The 23599-nt window shown below is 39.5% G+C and overlaps 1 protein-coding gene across 1 annotated transcript in view; it reads left to right on the forward strand.

The window, feature by feature from the left end:
• Positions 1-4344: 4344 nt before the first annotated feature.
• PTER (phosphotriesterase related) overlaps positions 4345-23599 on the forward strand; it is a 70049-nt gene continuing 50794 nt past the window's right edge. The window contains exon 1 of the mRNA XM_019631381.1: positions 4345-4488. The gene's annotated coding sequence lies outside the window, so the exon portion shown is untranslated. The remainder of the gene's footprint in view (positions 4489-23599) is intronic.

Genomic DNA, 23599 nt, shown 5'->3' on the forward strand with positions numbered 1-23599 from the left:
ATGATGGTGCCAACTTGGGCCAGTGAAGCAACGTCCTCCACAACTAGACCGAAGAACAAAAAACGACAGCAACATGTCTGTTCCCCTTCCACAATTCCCCAGCACTGTTCCCATCCCCCCAATTCCCCAATAAAAATCTTAAAAAAAAATTAATATAATTTCAAATTATAACCTTTTATTTATACGAGCAAATCTAATAAGAGTAATATATGTTGCAAATTCAAGTCAACTTTTTACAAGTTATTTACAAACAACTGTCCAAAGTCAAAATATTTTTTTATTGTGGTAAAATATTCATTATATAAAGTTTACCATTTAAACCATTTTTAAGTGCATATTTCAACAGCGTTAAGCACACTGATATTGTTGGGCAACTGTGACCACTATCCATCTCTATAATGTTTTCATCTTTGCAAATTGAAGCTCTATACCCACTAAATACTAACTCTCAATTCTCCTGCCTCTCAGACCCTGGCAATCACTATTCTACTGTCTGTCTCTATGAATTGGACAACCTGTAGGCACCCCATATATTAGTGAAATCATACAATATTTGTCTTTTTGTGTCTGGCTTATTTCACTTCACATAATGCTTTCAAGGTTCATCAAAGTTGTAGCATTATAAGAATCTCATTCATTTTTAAGGCTAAATAATATTCCTTTGTATGTATATACCACATTTGCTTATCCATTCATCCATCAATGGACTCTTGGGTTATTTCCACCTTGTGGCAATTTTGAATAACAGCTGCCATGAACATGGGCATACAAATATCTGTCTGAGTCTCTGCTTTCACTTCTTTTGGATATATACCCAGAAGTGGAGTTGCTGGTTCATTTGGTAATTCTGTGTTTAATTTTTTGAGGAAGTGTTCTACTGTTTTCCACAGTGGCTGTAAAGTCAGAATAGTTTCAAAGACATACTTGTAATTAGCTTTTACAAAAGGTTATTATGATTCATCTGTAATGGTATAGTCCCCACTACAATGTTCCCTGAATTGGGGGATTATGTGTTTCCAATTTTGCTCTTTAAGAATTAGAATAGTTTTAAATGAAGAGAGATCCAAGCTGGCATAGTAGGTAAACACTGTGCCTGCTTCCTTCCATGAAAACATTAAAATTACTACTAATTCTAGAAAAATCAACCTGAAGAACCATTTGAAGTCTGGCTTAACAGAAGCTTTATAACTAAGGATATAAAGAAGAAGCAATAGAAAGACTGGTAGGAGGGGTGGAGACGTGAAAAGGGCTGGCCCCAAACCTCTAAGTGGCAGCTAAATATCAGGAGGGATCTCTCAGGCATGGAGGTTCTCCCCAGAGGAGCTGAACTTATCATGGTGATCACTTCTTTAGCTATATAAGTGCTGAATAACTATGTCATACCTCTTTAACTAATATAATATTGTATCTTAGCTACATTTGTTTTTTAAATCTTAAAACAATAGAATAATTTAAATTTAATTTTCCTTAGCCTCTAAGTGAAGTATAAAAAAATATTGAGTATATAGTTGTAGTCTCTAGGTGATATAAAAATAGGAATTTTATAGAAAAATGTGTGTTGAAAGCTCTGGCCTAGCCCTCGTGTGACATTGGTATCTAACCAATTTCCTGGAAATGATGGGAATGGTTTATTACACCGTGACTAAAAATTAAAGCAGGGAAATCTCTGCAGCACTGTAAATCTTAACTTCCAATTAACAATTAAAACCTGACAGCAACACCATTTACGAAATGATATCATCATCACTGTGCTTTTTTTCTGCTGCTCAACTGATAAATTATCTGTACTGTTCTATATTTTGTCCTCTCCAGACTCTTTCTTGTGTAAATATTTAAAACAACTAACTAGGTGATGAAAACCTGAGTGCTTTCCTGAGACTTAACCCAAACAGCGAGGGGTTTTGGATGTTTCATTTTGATTGCATTCTCTCGGCCAATTTAGTGTTTCAGAGTACAGGTACTGTCAAAATTCAAAGACACGATGAAAATGAAAAGCAGGTACTGTGGAAACGAGTGTGCATTTGAACTAAACCCTTAACTGAGAGGTTCATTTGGGAACCTTTTGTTCCTTAATAATATGATTTTTAACTCCACTGTTTCATCACACACATATGGCAATGCATTGATATTCTAGGGCTCAAAAAGATATCTCCAAGTTAAGCTTTTCCAAAATGAAAGGCTGAAAAATAAAATTGGGTATAAGGTTTGATGCCAGTTCGTCATTTTTGACAGCAGAACATCATAAAAGACCTCTTTCACCCATTCTTGTCTGCCTGTCCTCAGGGTGAGTAGATTTGAGGGCTAGTACTGAAACATATTTATTTTTTCAATAATTTTGAAATAGGATAGCATGTGATGCTTAACTAACCTAGTGCCTAATAATCACTTATGATGTGAAATGAAATTACAGTACATACTCAAGTGCTATAGACTACCAAAGTGTTTTACTGTTGTACGTTGGATTTGCATTAATTTCTCTCACCTTTTTGGAAAACAAGTGTTCACAATAGTTTAATTTCCTGCAATAAAACTCCTGCCTATTAATTTGATGTTTCTTTGAAGCTACTTCTTTCAAAGACAAATTAAATCTAGGCTAGTTCCTCTGTAACACTATTTTTTTAAGGAGGAAAGCCACAGAAATAAGAGCCTGCATGTGAAATCCATCACAAATCTTACATGATGGGTGTAATGTGGGCAGTGGAGAATTTAGTAACTTCCATAAAGAAAAACTGAAGTCATTTTTTAGCATGAATCTTGTGTATAATTTCATGTCTGGCAGCATGGGCTAGTAAAATACATAACATTATAAATAATGGACTTTTAGGCCTCTCCTTAACAACCATTGTCAGGTACACATTTATCCGGCTTCGTGGTTACAGCACATGTAATCTAAGTGGTAGCCAGCACTGAAATCACTCGAGAAGGCTCCCATGATCCATCTATTCATTATACAATCTCAGTATGAGCCCCAGCCATTCTTAGTACTATTCAAGTCTCTCAGTACTCATCTCTCCGAAGTTCCTAACCTCTACATTTCTTCTTCTCTCTCCCACCTCTGGGCTCTAGTTTTATCCCCTTCCTTGTTCCTCGTGTAAGCAGCCACCTTCCTTAAGCACCATTGCTCTCCCCTAATATTTTCTCCCTGCCTAGCCTCTCCCAGCCAACTTCTTAATAACTTCTCAGACTTTTTCTTCCTGAAAAAACAAAAACACCAAGTAAAAGCTTTATATCCTTTTCTCCTCTTTTTCTGACTGAAACGTATTAATGTATTTCCTAGCTTCCTAGCTAAGTGCATGGTCTCTACTAAGAAGGTTTTGAGTGACATCAACCAAACTGGGTCCTAGTTCAGGCCCTGCATGGTCACTTCTCTCTCAAAGTCTGTTTTCTTGTCTGTAATCGGAGGAAGGAGAGATCCTACCACATACAGCTTGTTCTAAAAATTAAGCAAGAGAACATATACAGAGTACCTGTGTGAAGCCCGGCCAAGTTGGCCTCAGGAAACACCATCTATTATTTATTACTATTATTATTATTATTATTATTATTAAATGATCACTTTCCTTTCAAATGACAACTGGAGGTTCTACTTATGTGACTACTCATCCTTTTTTTCTCAGAATTCAGGATACAATTAATTGTGATACTTAAAGGTATTACTCTGTATTAAAGCAACTGATTCTAGCACAATGTTTTGTAGGCAGAATCACCCATAGTCACTAAGCCTACTTCAGTCCCATGAGCTGCTGGGGCTAGCCCAAGGGATCTGGTACAGACTCTATTTTAAACATAAGAAACCTCAGGCACAGGGACATGAGACAACAGATGAATAAGCCCAAAGCTGTCTGTATTCAGGATGGTGAACGAAATTCTAGTCGTGACATCAAATTGCCAGTGCAGACCCCTCTGGTTTGTTATCCTTGGAGAAAACTCAGAGAATTACTAAAGCCTCCATGTTCCAGGCTTTTCTATGGAGGAGAACCAGGATGTGGGGTAAAATGTAGCCGCTTTCTTTTTCCTTTGGGGACTAGCCCCTAATCCATTCGACTCGGCCTAACTAGACGGAGGTGAGAAAGCTCTCCCAGGATATTTAGGGATTATCTACAACAGATTCCTCAGCAGAGGAAGTGGGCTCCCAGCACAGCCACTTCGAGGATTTTGGAGCTACAAGCCTGCTGTCCCTTCCTGGAGTAGAACAGGAAGCGCCAGCAGGCTGGAGCCCAGACTTGGCATGGAGGTGGGCGGGGTGGGGACGGGGCTCCATGGGCGTGGCCTAGGGTTAGGGTGGGGCGTGGCCAGGACACCCGGACACAACCCGGGGGCCAGGGGGCGGGGAGAAGACTAGAAGGGAAAGTGAAGTGGGAGACGGGCAGGGAGACATTCAAGGTCCGGGAAGTTGGCCCTGCCGGAGTTCCCAGGGGAGAAGGCAACGCTCAGCGACCTGAGGGAAGGCGCCCGGGAGCCGGAGCGGGCACAGGAGCTGTGGGCCGGGTAGGAAGTGTGGGGGGTCCCACGCCAGCAGCCGCCGAAGCAAGGAGCTCTGCGCGTTAATCCCCGCAGGGAGCCTCCGCGGAGGTCCGCCCTGGGGAAGGAGTCTTAAAACCGCCCGCGCTTTGGCATGCTGCTGCCTTTCCACGAAAGCTCGGGGGAAGCAGCAAAATCGGGGGAAGCTGCAAAGTCGGGGATCTTGAGGCTGCGCGAGGCCTAGGAGGCTGGCCTGGGCTTGGAGGTGGCTGGTTGCCCCTAAGTCCGAGGTACGGCGAAGCCTGGCTTGAAACCCGAGGCCCGAGAGGCCCACGTGGCCAGCGCTCAGTGTTGCTCAACTGAAATGCTCTGGGGTTGCGGTGGGCAGCCGTGCTGGGGTGCTCATTCTCCTTTCATAAGCTTTGGAATCATACCTGTAAGCCTTGGGCCTCAGCCTCACCTTGTATGTTTCAGTCTCATGGTTCTGATATCTTAAAGATATCCCAAACACACTTAGGTGCTCCTTCCCTATGGATTTGGGGAATGGTATTTACAACCGCGATTTTTGGATCTTTGGGGTACACCTCAGGTGCAATGGACACCGCCTAGGGGAGCACGTTTACAGATGAGAACTTCCAAGTTGTGTAAGGTCCATTTGTCCTTCCTCCACTACAGTGGAGGAAACTGACAAGCATTTACTCCTGTCCTGAAGTATCATCACATTCATTGTCATACAGAATGAACATCAGTAAGAAAACAGCCCTAAGACGTATGACACCTACTTGTCCAGTTACATTTTACTCTACATAGACAGGAGGGGTGTAGAGCAGTTATCCTACAGGCCTGACGTAATTTCAGAAATAACCAGCCCCCTTCAAAAATAAAAGTCAGCGCACACTGCAAAGAATAAGATCAGATAACTTGCTGACTGTTGACTGCAAGATAGCAACTTAATTTTTAAAAAGGATACTTCAAACACAGAATTAACAAGGTGCTACTTTATGAAATTAGGTTTGCATTGGTGGAGGCTAGCTGTTGCTTTACGGTTATAAAAATTACTAAAATATATGGAATATGGATTTTTGGAATAAAATAGCAAAATGCATTTTATCGCCATCCCTTGATCTTAGAATCATAATAGGAATGCCCAAGCCTGTATTTTTTGACAGTCAAAGCTAATCACCAAGGGTCTTCTCTGAGCTCTGTGTGCTCTACTTTAATCTTCTCCACAGCCCATTGAGATATCCGGATTCATGTGAGAAGAGGCAGGTAAGGCACACAAAGGTGAGACTCCACTGCTGGAAATCTTAGAAAAAAAAAAATCTATGTTTTTTGAACTCTACAACCTGTGCTCTTATCCTGTAGCCACTTGTACTTTGTTTTTCACAAGCAGACATTAAGAGAAGAGGTGGCTGGTTTAAAGAGCTCTGGACCCATGAGTAGGGCCTAATTCTAGTTCTGGTTCCAGCTCCTGACTTTGTGCTTACTTGTCCTTTCCTAGGCACATGAAAGTAATTGATCTCTATGTCTCTACTATATCTAAACATCTATAGATTTGTAAAAATAAGATTCTGTGTTTACCAATTAAGGATATTGCTGGTGACATTTGGCACTGAAATTACCAGGCGGTCCATAAGGGTCAGTTTATTCATTCGATTCATGTGCATGTGTACCCTGAGAGCCCTGGGCTCCAGGAGAGAATGGGCAGATGAGGAGTCCCCTTGGACTTTCTATTCTGGCTTGAGGCAGAGGAGCCTGAAGACACACAAAGGGAACGAACACACAGTTAATTAACAAACAGCTACCAGTTGTAAACTGAAATCTGTGATGAAGAAAAATGGGGTGTGGGGGGAGGAGGGGGTATCTTGGATATGGTGGGAAAAACACCTCACCAAGACCTTGTGATTTAGAAGGATGAGTCAGACTTAATGATGCTTATTGCCTGCCATGGGACCTGCAAGGGCAAAGGAGGCATGAAAAGAGCTTGGCATGTTCTAGAAATTGCCAAAGATGTTTGTGGGTGGAGTTTGGGTGATTGGTTCCAGATGAAATTGGAGACATGGGTTGGGACCAAGTCATACAGGGCTTTTTGTGGCCTGGTGAAGACTCTAGATCAGTGGTTCTCAACCTGTGGGTCGCGACCCCTTTGGGGGTCGAACGACCCTTTCACAGGGGTCGCCGGGTACTCATATGTGGGCGTATCTGCATGTGGGCCTGGAGACGGATAGAGGAGCAGTGTCTCGGTTTCTAAGACCATCGAAAATATGTGTTTTCCGATGGTCTTAGGCAACCCCTGTGAAAGGTTGAGAACCGCTGCTCTAGATCTTCAACTCATGACAGTGGAAAGCCACTGAAGGGGAGTGACATGAAGAGGGCTATGATGAAGCTCAAATGAAAGGTGATGGTGGCTCAGGCTAGGGTGGTGGCAGCAGAGACAGAGAATGTGGACTTTTTAAATGTCACTTTATCATGTTCTGGTTACTGCTGTTTCTCCAACACCTGACGCTGTGCCTTATGCAGAATAGGCCAGGAATATATTTTGTTGCATGAATGGATTTAATAAATTGTTTGGGTTTGGAGTCCATAGAACTTGTTGATGAATTGGATTTGGTAGTGAAAGAAAAGGAGAAATCAAGGATAGTTCTCAATATGCTTAGAAAACTGGGTAGATGTGAATATCAATTAATTCTTGCTTCATTAATTGATTTCAAGTTTGTTTTTTTTCAAAATATGTCACAAATCCACAAAAAACAAAGTTGGTATTTTGACTATTTTATGCATTTAATAATCATTTGAGCTTCTTTGTATATATATGCCATTATTTTTACATATAAAAATTCCTATTATTCATTTTTTAAAAACACAAAAATATAGAAAAATGTACATCTGCTTTCCTAAACTTTCCTTCTGGAAGTTTCCATCCACAGTCAGTGGATGGAAATATTCATTCTGATATATCTGACCACCATGGCAAAAGGGCTAAGAAGATGAAGGCTAGGGAGAGAATAAACTGGGAATTGGGGTAAGTGAGAGCGAAAGTTCTGTTTGGTACATATTAAGTCTGTGGTGTGTGGATTAGTTAACTATTACTGCATTGAAACAATCAGCCTACCATTTAGCAGATTAAAACAACAAACGTGTTATTGCACAGTGTCTGTGGGTCTGAAGTTTGGACGTGGGGTAGTTGGGTGGTTCTGGCTCAGGGTCTCTCATGAGGTTATAGTGAAGCTGTCAGTCAACGTGGTAGTCTTCTCAGGGCATGACTGTTAAGACCGGCTTTGGGCTTTTCCGCGTGGCTGTTGACAGCTGGCCGTTAGCCAGAGACCTCAGTTCCATGCCATATGGATCTCTCCATGGGGCTGCTCATGATATGGCCTCCCCTAGAGCAAATGACCCGAGAGAGAAAGAGAACCCAAGATGGAAGCCACCATCTTTTTAGAACTTGATCTGTGGATATGACATACCATCACTTCCGTGGTTGGTCACACAGACCACCCCTGGTGCAGTGCGAGAGGGTGTGAATTCTAGGAGAGATGGAGTTGTTAGGGGCCACTGGACAGGCCGCCTACTACAAGGTCTCTGAGATGTCCAAGCAGAAATGCCATACAGGCTATTGGGTATAGTACACTGTAGCTCACAAGAGAGGTCTGGGCTACAGTTAAAGTTTGACCCAGATAGGAACGAAGCACAAGACAACATATATCCAGATAGAACATTTAGAGGCTTGAAAAGTCTGTGTCCCTGTACTTAGTGCCCTTTAGGTCTAGGGCTTGGTCATAAGATCCCTGGGATTAGGTAGAGGACCTCAATGTAAGGCTTTTAGAGGTTGCTCTTGGAATTAAGCTTGAAGACAAAATAATGAACTGTATACATAGCATGAGAGAAGCTGGTGACCTTGGAAAAATATCCATCCTTGCTTCCATACTGCTTTAAAGTGTTACTATATGAGGAGTCCTATTCCTCAAACGTCTTAAACTACACAGTAAGAAGGTGAGCATTCCTGGTTAAGCTGTGTCCTTCCTGCTCAGTAGTCCTATGAACTTCACTGTTACTAGGAGGACCTGAGATGGTTGTTAAATGCTTTTCATACACCAGTGTGGCCTCCTCCTGTTTTCTTTAGCTGCTCTTCAGAGTATTTTTTCGATAGTCCAGGTTTTTCTAAAAAGACTCATTAAAAAACAAACAAACAAAAAACCTTCTCATTCATAAACATCCCTCCCTCATTTAAAAAAAAATGAAGAAAAATAAAATGCCTGCTGCCACCTGGCCATCTGGCACAAACGGGCTCTGTGGTTCTAACTACCTGTTTCCTGAAAACAGTATCTGCCTGAGTACAAACGCCTGTGCATACTCAGCATGGCAAGCATGAGTGTTAACCATCTTCCTGTCCCCTCCCAGTAAGGCAGGGCCACGTGACTTGGTTTGCTCAGCGAAATATAGGTGGAGTGACCTGTGTTACTTCCAGGTGGAAGCTTTAAAAGCCAATGAGAAATTTGTCACACACACACTTTTCCCTCTGCCAGAGTGACCACCCATTTTCTAGATCATGGCTGTTCTGCTAGCTTGGGTCATGGGATGAACACAATGAGCAGATTCCCCCTGTTACTCTGTTAGACATATAGTGTGAGCTAGAAAGAAGCTTTTGTTGTGCAAGATAAACAGACAGACACTGAGATTTGGGGATCTGTCTATTAATGCAGCATGCCCTAGCCTATTCTGACTAATGTATGTACTCAGGTAATGTCTGAGCTATGTGTGTGCAAGGATGACCGGTCTCCAGTTTACCAGACACCTTGGGATCCTAAGAGGGAAGGTGTTGTAGGGGGCTTGCTCTTATAACTAATGTTCCTCTTACTGTTGGTGGGCTAGCACGTGCCTTTGTTTCCTTAATGTTCAAGTCAGCTTCATGATTTTAATCAAAAGTGGCAAAAATGGCATTTAGAGGTTTAATTACATTCTCTAAGGGCAGCTAGTGTTAAAGTGAAAATACATAAATGTTCAATGCCCAGAGGGGATAGGAATTAAAGCTTTCATTTTTATTTAAAAAAAAAAAACTGTGTGTGTGTGTGTGTGTGTGTGTGTTAATTTTCAGCATCCTCCCAAGTTTTGCAACATAGAGGAATGTTCACAGTTTCATTGTTAAGAGATGATTCTTCCCAAATATAGTTATCAATGGATGCATTTCAGAAATTATTTTGTCATCAAAGGACATTTGAAATGAATCATCCATACTTACCATTGACTTATTTATTTATTTTTTAAAAGCAACTTCAAAGAGTATTTTAAATGTGATTTCCTGGCTATCTTATTTTGGATCTAAGAGTATTAGACCTAGGTTTTGCTCTCAGCGTCCTGGAGGCAACGCGTTCACTCATTTACTCTGACTTAAGCAGAAGTGAAGCAGGGAGCATTTAGCTGTGGGCAGAGAGAGCCATGCTGCCTTCGTCGGGATGCTGGCTGTAAATCCACTCTCCCTAGAGGTTAACAATCAAAATTCTCCCCCTCTCTTACTCACACGAGTGATATGATGATGATAAATTGCTTGGACATGACTGCCCTAAGCACGAGTGTGATAAATTATGTTGTTCGGGCCATGGCTAAAGATTCTCTATTGTCAGTCTGCAACATTGAATATCGGCAGTATTCATAAATAGCCTTCTGTCAATTGTGGTCTCCACTGTGCATATTAAATTCTCTGTTTTCACCCATCATGGTTCTTAGTTCTTAATCATCCTCTCTCTTCCCTTGAATTCACTTAGCTAATCAACCTTTTGTGTTTTTCTGTTCCCCACTCACTAAAAAGGTGGGGTGTTCTCACAGTTGTGTTCAGTAAACATTGAGTCTTTCTTCACAGAAATTGTTAAAACAGTAATTATTAGTCCTTTTCACTAAATCCAGAGTAATAACAGCTTATCTTGCAGTAGCTTAATTGGGTAATTATTTAGTGTTTGAAAAGCACTTTGATGAGAGTATTGGTAAATACTATTGTTCATTTAATGCTCCTTTGTGCAACTGAAAGTCCTGTAGCCACAAAATCCTCAGTATTATTGTGTGCCAACAACGACTTCTTTTTTTAATATGGCTTACTAGTTTCAAAATTATGTATGTATTGATTTTTGAAATATTTAAAATATTTTCATAAACTCTCAAGGTCATCATGTTTATGCCATTACGATTCTATGTCTCATTCACTACCTACCTTATATAGGAATAGGAATTAAGGATCTCATTTTTCTTTTGAAAAACACTATATATATATATATATATATATTCAGCATCCTTCCTAATTTTCCAATATAAAGGAATGTTCACAGTTTCAACTGAAAACTTAAATGTTATCAGTCTTGGCTTCTAAAAGTTTGGAGGAAATATAAAGTGGGACCCCCAGTTCGGGGGTATTTCACATCACACAGCTTCCACATGTCATGTATAGTATTGACTTAACTTTTCAGCAAGCTCGCAAGCTTTCCTATTAGGCCCCAACAAATGGCTGCAGTAATGATTTATTTACTCTGAGTCCGTACACTGAGCTATCAAAATTTGTCAAAGAGGGTTGGATTATATATGCCTGGCCAGCCCTTTCAACAAATTCCCTACTCACTTTACGAACCCAGAGCCTCCAGGTGTAATTAAAGGCCACTTCTGTAGCTTCAATTAATTGCCTCCATTACTAACTGTATTGGTTACTAGGGAAGCCTTAACAAAATATCACAGGCTGGGTGACTTACATAATAGAAATTATTTTTTTCCTAATTCTGGAGGCTAGAAGTCCAAGATCAAGGTGCTGGTAGACTGGGTTCTCGTGAAGCCTCTCTTATTGGCTTGCAGATGGCCGCCTTCTCCCTGTGTCATCATGTGGTCTTCTCTCTGTATTGTCTGTGTCCTGATCTCTTATTATAACTACACAAAATAGCCCTATTGAATTAGGACCTACCCTAACAAACCCATTTTAATGTAATCACCTCTCTAAAGAACCTATCTCCAAATATAGCACCTTCTGAGGTCCTGGGGGTTGGAGCTTCAACATATGACTTTTGGGAAGGACACAATTCAGCCCATCATACTGACCTACAATAATACTTGTCTCTGGAAACTACTGTTTTTGGAGTTATTTTCTCTGATCATCAGATCGGAGCAACTAAGCAATGGCTACCAATCTCTGGAGGGTCCACTCAGTTTAGGAACATCTCTGTCACATTACTTAGAGGAGAGCTTTATGCTGTGACTTGCAACATTGAAGTTCATTAGATAAAAACTGAAGAAACTTTATAAAATGCCTATAATCAAGTAAATATATACTTTGCTTTCTGAACAATTATCCAAATATTTGTTATAACAACTTGCAAATGCGTTTTACCCAAGATTTCCTCTCTGAAACAAACACTTGCCACACCTCGTGCACAGAAGTCCATCAGCTAGGGCGATAGCACAGCGTACGCTGTTGTCCTTGATCACATTTTTGCCCTAGAGCGTGACATCTTTTGCTCACATTGTTTAAACATGTGGTGCATCAGTTGCCTCCATATTATCAACTGAACATGTCTAACGAAGCAGGAGAATCTCTGAAGAGAGATGATGAGCCTAAGATGTGAGACAGTCTCTTACATTTGAAGAAATATTGGGAATGTGACCGCACAAAAGGCCTCAGTTTGACCGATATCTGTCCACATCTACCATGCATACTATGGGTAATGCTGGAAAGCTTTCTGTGTTTTGGAAAGCTTTACAATGTACCTTCAGACTTGAATAATGATTTCTTTTTAATTGTAAAAGTATGTCTTTTGTTGTAAACTGATAGCCAGAAATCCTTAGAGGATTGCTATGTGGTTAGATAGGAGTAGGTTAGTAATTTGGGGGATAATTGGTTGACAGTTTTGAATGAGTGGCACGACATTATTTTTCCTGTGAAAAGCTGTTACTTGGAATTTATTGTTGAAGCTGGGTGATGGAGACCTAGGGGTTCACTATACTACTTTCTCTACATTTGTGAACTTTTGAAAATGTCCATATTAAAAGTTTAATAAATTTTAAAAAAGAAGAAATGAATGAACTATTGTATATAGCCTCCTGCAATACAAAATTTGATACCATCACGCTTTCAAGGATAGATTAAATTTGAATGATGAGGCATGCATGCATATGTAAGAGAAAACACGTGTAGTAGAATGTGGTTTTTACTATCATCGCTCCATAGAAAAGATTTGTTGAAACCCTTATCCAGGAAAGGCTACAAGAGCGTCTTTGCTAGTTTTGACCTAGATTACTTGACACATGTTTTTATTTATTGCTCCCTAGCGTATGGCATGTCTATCACTTATGAGTCAGTGCCTTTACCAGATACAGAGCTTCCCAGGTTGTATTTTCTCCAAGTTCAGTTTTTAACTTCAGAGACTTTCCATTTGCCACTGCACAAATCCATTTTACACAGGAATTCAAGAAGAGGCCACTTGCTTCCACCCCACCATGCCTGGCTCATGCCTTCTGCCCAATACTTTTCCACACAAATGTCCTCCACTGCTTCAGGAAGATCTTTACAGGCTGACACTAGGCAAGAAAGTTTTCTGCAGAGGAACGTCCCTGGCTGTCACTGCCAGCTCCACATGTAGGATTAGAGACTGTCCTGGGCCTCACTTGAGAGTCACTCTCACAGTTCTGCATAAATCTAAGGCCTGACATCCATTCCTTTTTGCTTCTGTGTTGCTTGGAACTTGCCCCATTGTCATTCAGAAAAGTCGTCTTCTTACATCTCCCATGTAACTAAATATTTTGGAGCAATTCAGTGCATAAGTAATCAGTAGTCAGCAGCCATTTTAAGTACTGACGTTACTGAGCCTTTGACCTCCAGCCATATTTGATGTGGTGGGCATATGGGGCGGCAGAAGTTTCTTGCAAATCAAGTTATAGTGCTCCTTTTTGACCTTCCTCATTCCTTCTAGTCATTGCCTTTTCACTTTAAGTCTATCAGTGTATTTCAGGAGAAAGATCAAAATATTTTAAGTTAAGAGACCCGAGTTTAAAATGATCTACATGAAGATTCTATATAGTGCTATGTAATTGTTAGATTTAAAATATATAAAAGAACACATATAGTTTTTAGTATTCAGGATGCCTCATGAACCATTGTTATTACTTATTCTTGCTATGGTGAGGTCAAAATGATTAATTTATAAATTCCTTTGCTTTTTGATATAATAATTTAGGACTGTAAAAGACTTTTATGTGGAATTTTCATAGTGCATTATATAGGGATGCTGTAGTCTTTTTTATGTGTGTGTGAACCTGTTTTCACTTATTTAGTTTGATATTTAGTAATACCTTGGCTAAAGTATGTTTTCAGTAATTATTTGTATATTATCTAATGATTTGACAATATTAGCATTAAAGGAGAGTTTCTTTATATGTTGTTTCTATACAAAAAAATCGATGTATTAAACTGTAGAATTTTATTCTATAAAAACTGGAAAGCTTATTAAGTGGCTGTACTATGTCTGAATATAATGTTCCTATCCATATTCTTTACAGCATATAATATCATATTTATATTTTTAAATCAACATCACTTAAAATATCAGCAATTATAGGATCAATAAATTGGTCTGAGAGTTAGAATTGGATAATGGCTTTCTCTGCCTAATTAGCAATCAAGATTATATTTCTGATGAGTTAGGGGTATGTTACCTCCAGAACAGGAGTTAGTTCTTTAACAGGTTAGAAAACATAAATGGGTTTCAGGGCATTATAGAGATGTTAAACGCCTTGAATTTGTACAAACTCAGTACAATATTCATCAGAATGAATGAATAAATTCATCATTCATTACTATTCATCAAACTGGTCAAATCTGATTCATTCTCATCCCATCTTTAAGAGTGTTTGTTATGCCTAGGTACTGCCTTTATTACTAATTACTTAATATTTTTCTTTAAACCAGCCCACTGTTGTACGTCAGCCTCATCCTGAGCAATAATACCTATGGAATTATAGGCCTACAACATTTATTACTTTTTTCCTAAAATATATTAAAATAAATACTTGTTTAAAACATTTTAAAATGCATAAATATCACCTGAAATTGGCTTGACCCAGCAGTGCAATATATCACACCTTGGAAACACTGACAAAAACCAAGCAGATTGTTGACTTTTTTACTTATCTCACCATCCACAAAAGAATAAAATAATTCTTGGTTGTAAAGTTGGCACCAAACAATTTTCAGAATAGTTTCTGTACTTGTACTGATGACTAGGAAATGTTAAAACTGTATATGTGAGTATATATGCAATATACACACACACACACACACACACACACACACAGTCACACACACATACACAGGGGTAATGGATTGTTTTAGCTGTTATTTGGCAAATGGTTAAGTGTTTTCAGTAGCTTACACAGTCAACATTATTTATTTGAGGGCTAATAAGGCCACCCTTATTTTATACTATTTCACTCTTATTCATAAGTAGTATCAAAAGCAATAATAAATAAGTAATAACTGAAACATCTGGGTATTCTTTATTTCATTCATCCCTTGGTAATAATCTGAAGTTTAGAGTAAGGTAAATATTGTACTATGGTTTGTTAGAGTATGGGTTGCCCTGTTTTGAAATCAGAAGAAGAATTAGTGTAGAGAAAGATGTCAACAGGTTTCACAATCCTTGTATAGAAACATTCTGCCTGATTTTCTAAAATATGTATGTCCCCATTCATTTAAGTCTAAACAAGATGAACCAATGGAGGACCTGCTGCTGTGGTGATCTAAAGGTCATTTAATGCCCCTTCACACAGAATCATAGAACGTGCATTTGGGAGGAACTTTAGAGACCTGCCTGTTTAACGCCTTTGTTTTACTAAAACAGACCCACAGACTAGGTGATTTGCCCTGAAACACACTTTTAGCACATCAACTTTTTGGTACTATTTCTATAGTTAACAGTGTAGCTTTTCCTCCTCTTCGGAACATCATGATATGTTCATAAGAGCATTATGTTGTCCCATCTGTGTGCATTCTGCCATTTGTGAAATAGAGTTAACATTAATTTTTGGTGGTACCCAAGATATTTTATAGCTACTGACTATTGTTTGTATCAAAAAAGTGATCATTGAATATTATCAGGAATGATGTCTGATGCCTTTAATACATTTGAATAAGAGAGAACTATGATATTTTTCTACGAAGTGTCAAGATACATTTTTACATAATCAATAACATTTCTGTTCTTATGATTAGGGCACTTGGATTCAAACTCCCAAAGTCTTGATTTTTTAATCTGTGAGTATGTCTAAGGACAGAGTAAATACTAATAAAAACTGATCATCAAATGTGATAAACGTTTCAATACGAATTCATACTGAAAAATATATGAAATGAGTTACCGTGAAGAACAGGCCAAGAAGTAAGAGTTTAACTTCATGGGATGACTACACAGAAAATCAGGGAAGAACAGGGTAGCGTGTGCCGCAGACTTCAGCTATAAAATTAAAAATAACTTCTCGAGGAAGGACCGCTCGTGTTGCATATATAATAAGTTTATATTGCTCCACAGCTTGTTGGTAAAAGTCGCTGTGAGCACGAGGAGGGCATATCTTTATTTGTCTGTGTGCCAATCTAAAGTGTGATTCCTTCTTTACGGAAACTGAGCCATGGAGCAGCGCTGAGATCTCCCAGGCACATGCGAGTGGAGAAGGGGAAAGTGGCAGCCAGGAGCCCTCAGAATGTCTTTGCCACAACCAAGAAGCCAAGCAAGTCCTGAATAATTCCAGAGACACGCCAGTTGCTAGTTGCTCTGCTGTGAATGCCTTGAGAGTTGGGATAATCCCTTTGCCATTCTCTTGTGATGTCCCCAGAGAGAACCAGAGGATTAGAGGCCCCTGAAATGAGCACAATACCCTGCCAGTCTCTGCAGTGTGTGCCATTTGTCATGCACACGGCAGAGTCGTTTTACACGTTGGCTTTAAACCAGGGAGAGCACTGAGGGCTGGGCAGTGCTTTTCTGAGCTGGAGTTCCCTTTCTCTAGCCCTTGATCTGATGCTTGCAGAGAACATCTCTGCCCATCTGCCCATTCTTCTCAGCAATAAAGAGCGAGGTTTGCCTTCCACTGTCTTCACTGAGCAGTGGAGATCCCTGCCCAGAGGTTTCCTGCCCATAACCTGTTTTCCTGCTTCCTCCTTGGGTGGGGCGGTGGCTGCACCCACTACTGGCGTCTTCAGTGGCCTCCCTTCTTCCCAGGGTTAGTGAATGAGCCCTGCTAACGCACCCTCCATTTCTGCCATGCGGTCTTTATGTTTAATATGTTTAACCCTTTAGTTATTCACCAAACATTCCGTCTTCAGGAAAACCTGATTTGGTTGCTCTGACATCTAGGTAGCGCCAGTTACTTCACAGGACTTGGTTTATCCTTAAGAGTCTTAATTGCATTTACCTATACACTCTATATCATTTGTTGTAAACCTGATTAAATTGTAAACTCCTTGAAGACAGGACCACATCTGCTTGCTTGCTTGCTTTTTCTTTCTTTCTTTCTTTCTTTCTTTCTTTCTTTCTTTCTTTCTTTCTTTCTTTCTTTCTTTCTTTCTTAATTAATTAATTAAAGTTTATTGGGGATGACAATGGTTAGTAAAATTACATAGGTTTCAAGTGTACAATTCTGTAATACATCTTCTATATATCACATTGTGCTTTTTCTTTCAATACCACAGAGAGGTATGACCTAATTTATTACTATGGTTTGAGTCCTATGCCAACAAACCAAAACAAACCAAAACAAAAACCTTACATCCTATGAAAGGATGTCTGTTCAGTTAAGGGTTGTGTGGCAAACCTGACGGCAAAATGCACTGACCTTTTGAGACATGAAATGCTTTATTGCTGAGCACCGTTTTTTTTTTCTGTTTGTTTTTTTTAAGCTTTCATATCATAACAACTCGGCTCCATCACAATTAATCTTATATGGTAATGCAGTGACAATGAGATGATTTCTCTGGAGAACCTATGCTAATACTATTAAAATGCTCTTACAATGTCAAAATGATTGCAGTGGAAGCATGTGGGGACTGTGCTATGTGATTATGATATTATAGTGATGGGCAATTACCATAGGAAACTACTAATTGAACTCTACAGGGACTTGCATTATGAAGCCATTATAACATGAAATTATAATGACACAATAACTTGGATGCACTTTTCGTGATGTGAAAACTAAAAGCTAATTGGAATGCAAGTAGTATTTCCATTAAATTGTAATTAAACATGGAAAGCAATGCTTGTTTAAATTTAAGACGGAGACAAGTAATCTAGAAATGAAAACTTGGGGAAGGAATGCACGCCAAGTGGAAGCTTAGGACTGGGTAGAAACCATTTACTCCTCTGCCCTTGAGTACTTGCCAGAGGTGTGAAAGCTCACATCTAAGGGGCATCCCCAGACTGCCTCCCTCTCTGCTGGCCCTTTAAGGAACCCAAACCTGGATCAGGACACAAGCACCCTTGATCTAACTCTCATTTCTCTCACTACCATCACTTGACATTTCAAGCCTTCTCGTTTTCATTTTCGAAGTAGGTATGATTGTACCTTACTTCCTTCAATCTAAGGGACTAAAGCAAATTATTTTTTTTCCATGAAAAGTAACCTTTTCAAAAATACAACAGAATTAACCCATGTCCAAAATCAGACAACACAGATGAGCACGAAGACGAAAAACAAATGTTACTCCCTAGAAATGACCTGTGTGAGCATCTCTAGGTATTTTCTTTCAGACTATTCTGTGTATAGTGTGTATTTATTTTTTGCTTCCAAAACGTGCATTATACAATACTTTTAAAACATACTTATTAATTCTTCCCCTCCCTCCCAGTTGTAAGATCTATTTCTTATTCAAGAGAACCCAGTTGATAAGTTTTTGTTTGTTTTTTTTAAAGGTCAGCTCAAGCTGGAAGATTTTACACTGTCACCCAGGACACTGTATTTTACTATTAGGGAATGGTATTTGGCAGAGTTTCTGCCTCGCATGTATCAGTTACAGGATAGTTCCATAGTAAACTTTTCAGATGCTGATAGCGCATTAACACTTCCCTCTGTTTACCAATGAATGGTGCATTTGAGAAGTCCTAGAGTTGTAGTTTGCTCAACTGATAATTACCCTATGGCTTAGGTCAACATAAAGACAGGTTATGAAAAGCTAGGCAAATTTAGGAGCCACTAAACTTGTTAGCTATACCACCTGTATTAACGTGTTCAGCTGTTATAAGGACACACACCAACGAATAGATACTCCCTCTTAATTATGATTTGAAGTAGTTATTACTCCTTGGCTTAAACATAGCGAAGATGACTTGTTTTTATTAAGTATTTAGTTCTCACTTAGATATGCTGTATGCTTTAGAGTTATTTTTATTACCATTTCTTGCAACAGCCAATTTAAGTAGGGAAGTCTAAATTACTCAGGTAATTTTTTTGTAATTAGGAAAAGGAAAGCACAGTGCAATTAAACGGCTTGCTTCATGTCATCAGTGGAGGTGGCCTTAGCTTTTCTGGTCCTAGATAATCGTAGCTTCTTCCTTAGGTCAGGGAGTGATGCCACCCCTGAATTCTCCCTCCACATTAAGGGACATGAGCATGACTTATGTGATGTTTATAGTAAATATCTCTATGGTTAAATAAAAGAAACATTTGTCTGACAAGTTGGGAGCTTGGGTTCTAATCTGGGCTACCTGGCCTTCAAAAGATCAGGGACTCTGTGTTTGCATCTAAAAATGAAGTAATTGAATTAAGTAGTATATCTCCAGAGTCCCTTTCAGTTCAAAAATTCTGAGATCAAATAGCATTTAACATTAACTGAAACTGACCTATGTTAATTATAAAATACAGTATTATTCATTTTGATATTTAATATATTTATTTTACCTACTTGAAAACTATTCATCTTAATTCAAAACCATACCTTGTTTAGTAATTTGATGTGTTTTAGCAGAGTTGTAATTTGACTTAATGTTTTTTGAGGAAATTTATTAACATTATTAAAGTTGCAGATAGAAATCTAATCCAAAGATTAAAATTATAGTCCTTTGGTATACCTGCAATATTGTTAAAGTTAGAACAGTTAGAACTACAATGAAAGGAAACTTTTGCACAATTATACAAGTATATAAATAGTTATGTTGAATAACATTTAAAATATGTGCTTTCTGTGAAATCTTAGGAAGCAGGTGATAGCAATGATTAGGTACCAAATTAAAATACAGTACCAGAGAAATCTTTCTAAATCTTTTATGGCACTGTATTTTTCATGGGGAAATATATAAGAAATTACATCTCCTTTATGTATAAATGCATATAGGTGACAGGGGATTCGTTAAACATTTATTTGGCTGTAGGGAATTTTCCTAATTTTGGAAGATTGTTTTAATCTAGAGAATTTAGAATTCCATTAGAGGTTTTTTTTTTCATTTCAGCTTGGAAAACAGTGGTATTCCTCTATACCACATGTAGTTATTACAAATTTGCCCCCATCCCATTGCAGTAAATCAGTTTTCAGGAGAAAAAAATCAGCTGTTTGTGAGTTTATTTTTAGTACATTAAATACTGGTCTTCCCCTAAAAGAGGTTCTGTGCCAGGTGCCGCACTGTTTGGACTAGGCAAACTTTGTTATCTTGCCTTCTTTTCTAGACCCATTAATAAACGCTATCTTAAGACAATTTTTCTCAAACGTGACGATCCACCAAGTCTCAACAAAAGTTTTGATTTGGCCTTTTCATTTTGATGATAATCTAAATAATTTTAAGCATCTTCTGGATGGATAGAACCATCCGACAACCGAATATTGTCATAGGATTTCATTACTTGTATCTCTCTTTGTTTTCCAGACTTCAGTGATACAAGATTATTATTAAACAACAGCATTTATCTTCTTGACCATTTTTTTAAATTTATTTTTTATTTTTTATTCCACACTGGGATCTCTGCTTCCCTGGGAGCCATGACTGTTTGTATTCTCTGGGATGTCAGGAGGTAGTTAGATGGAGAGAGTGGTGTCCCAGTCTGGTAAAGTGGTCTGGGCACTTTCACTTATTTTATAAACAGTGGAGTTGGTTGATCCACTAGCTCATATACGATAACTGCACATAGGTTTGTATTTCAGAGGTTGACTTTAGAGTCGGTACTGTTGGTCTAAGGGTAGAACCAAGGCTCAGGACTAGTTTAGTTTTCTACTCCTTTCCATTTTGGTTAGCCCTGCAATTTGTACTGTGTCTTCAACGTAACCAACTCTGCTCTCAGTATGACCCCCTTAAGAGTGGTGCCCACTCCTCTTTTATGGGGGCGCAGGGAAGGAAGCTGTGGGCAGAACTCAGCTGAGCTCCCGAGGAACCAATCAGAGCTAAGGGCGAGTCTTGCCCTGTGTTCTTCTGTGAGAAAAGGGCCATGTGATTTTCTTTGGTGCACGTTTTAGGTGCTCATTTCATTGTCAGTCGAGTCTCCAAGGAGAAGCCTCAGAGGTCACGGTTTTTATACAATTTTTTAAGGTGTCCCAAGGGTTGTTTTCAGAGCCTACTACCGTGTATTCTGCCTTCAGTGAAAATGGAAAATAGGCCATCATCTGTGTCTGAATAATACCCCCATTTCCTCTGTGGTGAAATGGGAACAATAATAATAAAAGTGGATTTCATCCTCTGTCTTATGGTCCAGCCTTCTAGTTGGGTACTTTTCGGTGACTCACCTCCTGCGGATCCCATGCCTACCTCACAGGGACTTTAGGAGATTTAATTAGTGTGTAGAGTGCCTTACATTCTTCAGAGATGCACACAGCCTTCTTATTGTAGATAATACTTTAAAATCCCATCACTTCTAGAAGGTAATGAAACCAGCAATATAGGAAGCTGGGGCTTCAATACGGTTAGAGTTTCATGAGGACACATTCGTACAATGTTATATTAATAGTGGTCATTGTGGTGGGCTTGAGAGTTGCCAGTTCAATTACGGTGAACTTTCTAATTGTTGTAGATATTTTGATTGAACTTTTTCCCATCTATCAATAACACATTTAAGAGGTCAATAGGTATTTTGAAGCCGTGCTGATTTTAGTCAACTTTTAAGACTTTCCAATCTGGTTTCCAAACTAGGATTGTGAAAAGTACCTTGTACAGCTAGCATTGTAACGCTTTTGTAAGTTAGAGGGAAAAGCAAACAAACAAACAAAAAACAGTGCTCTTCTAGGTTTCCTGTGCCCTGAAATGTGGTCCTGCTCTTAAAATCCCCAAGGAACAATGAAAAGTGCTTTAGTTTCCTAAATTATTTCCTGGCCTCCTGTCTCCAGCATTCTGCCTATACTCACACTGCCCTTTTAACTGCCATCCTAATACAGGTCTCATCCTCTCATCCATGAGTCAGGGTTTGCCACTATAGACCTGCCACACAACCTGTGTTTGAGCCTCTGCAAATCCGGAAACATGCCCTCCATTGTTTATGTCACCAGAATGCCTCTTTGTAAAAATCCTTTTAATGTTCTGTGGCCTAGCCTAAATGTCACCTCCGCCAGGAAGCCTTCCTAGTCCCTCCAGTTGTAGTGAATATCCAGACGCCATGCCTCAATGCACTTGCTTTGGGACCTCTTTTCTAACATGTACTGCACTCTGTTTTATATCATAGGTGTCCCACTAATGTACAAAAAACCCCATCAATCCTGCATTGAATGCTCACCATGTGCCAGGCTGTGTTTGGTGGCCAGTGGTGGGGGAGGGGGGGGAGCCTCTTCAGCTTCCTATGGCACAGTTGTTTCTTTTTCATCTTTGTTTCCCATAGCATCCTCCTTTGCACATAGCAGATCCTCAGCAAACATTTGCCTCGTTGACTAAATGTATTCCGGTGAAGTCTGTGGGTGCCTGGAAAGCAGACTTCTTTATGTTGCCTTCCTGTGCTCTGAGACTTTGAGGCTCATGCTATCGCCTTAAATCTATACATCAGAGCAGCTTTTCTTCATATTTCAAGAAGAATAACAATAGCTGGTTACACACCTATAAGGAAGCCAAGATGCTCATGAAAATATCAGATTGCTTTTGCCTATGTTCTACCAGTGTGGAACCGAAGGACGGAGAGAACTAAAACTGTCCATAGGTTGAACAGACACTTAGGAATCTCTGCTTGCTTGCCAACTGCTAACATAGTTCAGAGTTGGTACTACTTTGTGTGTGGAATGGGAATAAAGTATTGGGTTGTCAGAAAAGTTATGACATATTTTTTCCATGTTTTTCGTTGCAAAATGCGTCATGACTTTTCCGACAACCCAATAGTTAGCTGAACAAAAACAAGTTACATGTGAGACTCTCCTTTTCGTCACGCATGAGTGACATTTCTCATTCAGGTGGCCCAGCAGGCAGCAGACCATGTTTGGAAGTCAGCAGGACAAGACCAAGGAGGGCTAGAATCAGGATGGAAGAGATTTCCTTGCAGTGACTCTCAGCCATTTTTCTGCCCGACTATCACGTTTTACATGAAACAGGGTAGGCCTGATGATCTGAAAGCACGCACGCGGCACTGATTCTTTGAATTAAACTCTGAATTATTGGGCTGTCGGAAAAGTCATGACGTATTTTTTCTGTGTTTTTCGTTGCAAAAATGCGTCATGACTTTTCCGACAACCCAATAGTTAAGAAGGGTAGCAAAGGTCAAGACGTTTCAAAGAGAGTCTGCTGTGTGGTCTTCAAAATGAAGAACCTGAGATGATTTTGTGGGGAATACCTTTTAGATATATAGTTATACGTGCAACTGAAATGATCTCTGTGATTCAGGGAAGACTGTTTAAAAATTAGACAGCCTTAAAAAGAAATCAGTGTGGATGGTCGATACATTTAAAAAATTAGCCTAAGAGCCATTATCCAGTGTTACTCCTGTAAAGAAATGGTTCCTCCTATGAATCGCCTACTGTAATTTTACTAAGTATTTTTAGTTTTCTGATTTATAATTGGCTCCTACCAAATCAGATAGGAAATGCCCGTGAAGATAAAAACTATTGTTTTTAGAGCCAGCCGAGTGGTACGTTGGTGAGGAGCTGTCTTGGGACGCCAGAGGGCCCCGGTTCGGATCCCACATATGAGGGCCAGTGACACTGCCCTCTACAGCTAAGATGCTGAACAACAGCTCA

Source organism: Hipposideros armiger, unplaced genomic scaffold (genome assembly GCF_001890085.2).
Source record: "Hipposideros armiger isolate ML-2016 unplaced genomic scaffold, ASM189008v1 scaffold_996, whole genome shotgun sequence".
Classification (NCBI taxonomy): Eukaryota; Metazoa; Chordata; class Mammalia; order Chiroptera; family Hipposideridae; genus Hipposideros; species Hipposideros armiger.